Source organism: Acanthisitta chloris, unplaced genomic scaffold (genome assembly GCF_000695815.1).
Source record: "Acanthisitta chloris isolate BGI_N310 unplaced genomic scaffold, ASM69581v1 scaffold2296, whole genome shotgun sequence".
Lineage (NCBI taxonomy): Eukaryota > Metazoa > Chordata > Aves > Passeriformes > Acanthisittidae > Acanthisitta > Acanthisitta chloris.
In genome coordinates, this window is record NW_008678504.1 from 1 (window position 1) to 4,062 (window position 4,062).

Genomic DNA, 4,062 nt, shown 5'->3' on the forward strand with positions numbered 1-4,062 from the left:
ATAAAGGACTAATGGCCCTATGCAAACTACCCTCTGTTCAGGCACACCCACTGCTGTTAATAACAGTTCCCTGGGAATCAAAACAGAGCAGAACAAAGGCTTGTGGTTGGATTTATAGAAAGGCATAAAACTTGACCACATGTTACCAATTAAAGCAACTTTTACTCAAAAACTATCAAAACCTGCAAAACTTGCAGATACACCATTTGCAAACTGGTTTGCTTTTTACTGTATGTGATCTGCTGTTGTAATGAATGGAGGCACATGTACTTCCCATTCTGAAGTTATCAAGAGGTTTGTGCTGTTTTTCAAAACTTTTGGAATTGGTCTCAATGATTCCTGATATCTACCTTAGCTTATTTTGATTGTAAGCTCTCTAATGCAAATGTTACCTCTTCCCCATGTGGATTTGTTTCTTAGAAGGGTTAGAAACACATTTCCAGGACAAGGAAACCTGGAGTCTCTTCATGCCACAATAATGATAATACTCAGAATCCAGACTTTGTTTTACACACCATCAGGACACTCTGAAATGCAAGGAATCAGTTGGTAGAACATATATAGCTTGTTTGCAAACATCTCTTAAGAAACAAACTTTCTATCTGGACACACACGGAGCTGTATTTTCCTTGCCCTCACCACTGATAATGATAACAGACTGTAGGCAATATCCTTCTTGCTATGCATGTGATTAAGTAGAAATTCCTCTAGGCTTCACCTAATCAAGTGCAAGTGCTGCATTATTTATGAAAGAAAGCTGAATTTCATTAAACTTATTCTACAAGATGCAGTTCATGTAAAAAATTAGATCAGTTTATCCTTTGCTTTAGAAATCAGAAAATTTTTCTTTTAAAATCCACATTCAAGGATAATTATAATAGACACCTAGAAACAGCAAAATTACTTTAAAATAAAGGAAAGCAGTCCATAAAAGTATATTTTAAATCAGAGTGAGATTTCATTACTAAAGAGAAGACAAGTGGGATGTTTCCTTGTTGCAGAATGAATAATTCAAATGATTCCTCCAGTGCTGTATCTGCAATTGTCAGAATAAATTTCAGCAGCTTTCCCTTTAACTATTACAGGTATACACTGCACAAGAACTCCTGTTAGTAATTATCACCAACTCTTTTAGGCTAGCAAAATTCCCTCTAATACCATTGAACAAAAGCCTTATTGACTTGCAATCAAGAGTTCTGCAGTTTCACAAGAAGATACCAGGTATGAAACATATATCGTCATCAAAATGCTGATGACCATTTATTCTGCTTTTTAATTCAGTGCTGCTATTACCCAAAACTTTATTTAAAAAACATTAAAAAAATTGAGGGGCTTTGTTAGGCACCATATCTGAACTACAAGGCAATTCCAGAAAGAAGAGAATGGTAGGAAATGTGTTGTCACGACTGCAACCTATAATCCACCAAGAATTTTAATTCTTTTAATTCAGGTTGAGAGACCACTTAAACAACTGGCAAGCTCTGCTCAGTCCTGCCTTTAAATGGCCCTTGGTCTGGTGCCAGAGGCATTCAGGGGGAGAAAGGCATTAGTGTGACAACTCCACACTTGCTCTTAAGAGCACTATGTGGGGTTTGCACAACCATCGCTGTGTGGGCAGTGAGCAGCAGGGGATGGGGCCAGACTAACATGCAATTAGCCTGGGAAACTACCACAGACAGCATGGAAAAGGCTGCACACTTGTATTTTAGGGGCAGCCCACCACAGCCACTGCGTGGTAAGAGGTAATTGAAAGCAGCCCTGAGACGTCACACATGAGGGTGACTCTCCCTGATGTCTCAGCCCGGTGCTCAGCCCCTCGCCACTCTCCAAGTGCTGATGATAAGCCAGTTGAAAGCACATTCCCAGTGACTTGGTACACAAGTTTTTTAAGCCATTATACAAACTGTAAGCAACATGCGCCATCATTAACCCAACGGCCATGGCATGGCAGCAGCAGAAAAAATCTGCCCATATCATCTTGTGCAATATTCAAAGGGGCTCCAAGCATCTTAATTTATTATAGAAATTAAAATCAGCAACTGATTCAACTGGGGAGATCTAGTGTGCCTCTTTTTTGTTAATGCATCTTTTGATTAAATAACACATTTAAACTCTGTGCTCGCAGGGACCACTCCACCTTTGAAGCATCTGTGATAAATGACCCCTCTGCATCACCCTGACAAAGTAGGTTGTGTTACCTTTCTGCAGCAAGAGGAGAGGAGGGGCTGAAGAGACCTAGGACAGACTTCCTCTCACCACTCCTCCATAGAAGAGGACACCTCTCTGATACTCACTCTTGGCTCTCCTGGTGACTGTGCAACTCTACCACAATGCTCAGCATCCATGAGGCTCACTTTAGCCAGATTAAGCACACGAAGTCAGGCCTTAATTATCCAAGCCCAATTACTTGCTGGCAGCATGGCAACTTGTTTTTAAGGCAAGTTTTGCCTCATTCCAACACATACTGTAATTATTGGCATCAATTTGCCAACAAAAGCAAGAATGTTATATGAATAATATTTCTATTTGTGCCAAGTTTTAATACTGCCCATTTTATATTTACTCCAATATACTATTTCAAGCCAATTTTCCAATTTTAATATTACATCACACTCATTTTCATGTATTTATGTGAGTTCTCAATAAAAGCTCTGTGTCAGGTTGAATTAAAACTTGATTTGATGTAATTCCAAGACCAGTCATCCTTCAGGGAGCAGTTCTGCACTGGCAACAACTCAGGTCATGGCCTTATGACAGCGTGGCACCTTGTTCCAAGAGCTGCTCTACACGATGTGGAGATGTGTAGGTCACAAAGCCAGATCCTATGCCTTGCTCTCAAAGATCTTCAATTTGCAACATCTGAATTCCTTTTATAGAGGGAGAGATGATCCTGCAATATCAAGCATTCGCTGGTTTTCTCCTAGGAAGTTTTAGTAGTTGCATCGATATTTCCTCAAAGGTAACACCCTTCAGCTTGGCAGAAGGTTTGTGGAGGGCTGAGATGTTTTGTATTTAGAAAAAGCACCTGGAAATCCTGTTGAAAGACAGGCAAGTCAAAGATCTAATGCTTTTAGGTTCCTTTAGGTCCTGACAGATGTCCTGCTCCAGAAGCTGGCACAGGGACATGCCTGATCAACAGTGCCTCCAACTATTTCAGAGACCCCCACTCAGGGCATCTTTCCCCTGCAGCTGCTGAAGGGTGTGGGGGAGTCCCTTGTCAATATATTGGGTACCCCAGCCCACCTCAAATGGATTCTACCTTCTAGTGGGCAGAAGTCAGCTGCATTTTGGCACTGAGTACCTGCAGTGTGGACACTGAGAAACCCGTGCTCATTTCTGCCATGACCTAGGACATGGCCTAGGACAACTCTCAGGGGCTCCATACCCTGTCACTGAAGTAACAAAAATTAAACCTCCCTGCCCTGTACTATTGGCTCTGCTCACAGCACAAGCCCTCTGCAGTGACAGCAATCTCCAGCTATAGTCAGTGGCCAGCACAGCAGGATCTTGATCTGACCAGGGATCTCCAGAGGCCAAATCAGTGTAAATAGCAAGTGCTGAATTGCAGCCAGGGATCAGTGGAAGTAAGAAAGAGGTCTTGGCTGTAGAGTTTCTCCCCCCTTCCAGCAGCCCAGCTGGCAGGAACAGAAGCCTGCAGGTGCCACCAGCAAAATCTTTCACCAGGGTGAGCCTCCAAGGCTGAAGGTCAGAGCACAGGGGACAGCAGCCATGCTCTACTCTGGTACCAATGGAAACCTCTTCAGTACAGAAATGTGAAAAAAACCAGAGAAGCTGAATGGATTTAAACTGTGAATTGACAAAAGCCTCATGAATTCTTTGAGCCTGACATCCATTAAGAAAAAAACAACCAATGCACAACCATATCCAGAAGCATGTCATTTAAATTACCAACCTGTAGCACTTTAAACAATATTACAGTTTATGAAGTTTCATTACATTTTCATACTTGGGCAGGGACAAAAGCCTAGGAGTTAAAGTTGAGGAGAAAACCAGGATTTGAAGTCAAACAATGTCACAGTTAAATATAAATAAATAAAACCA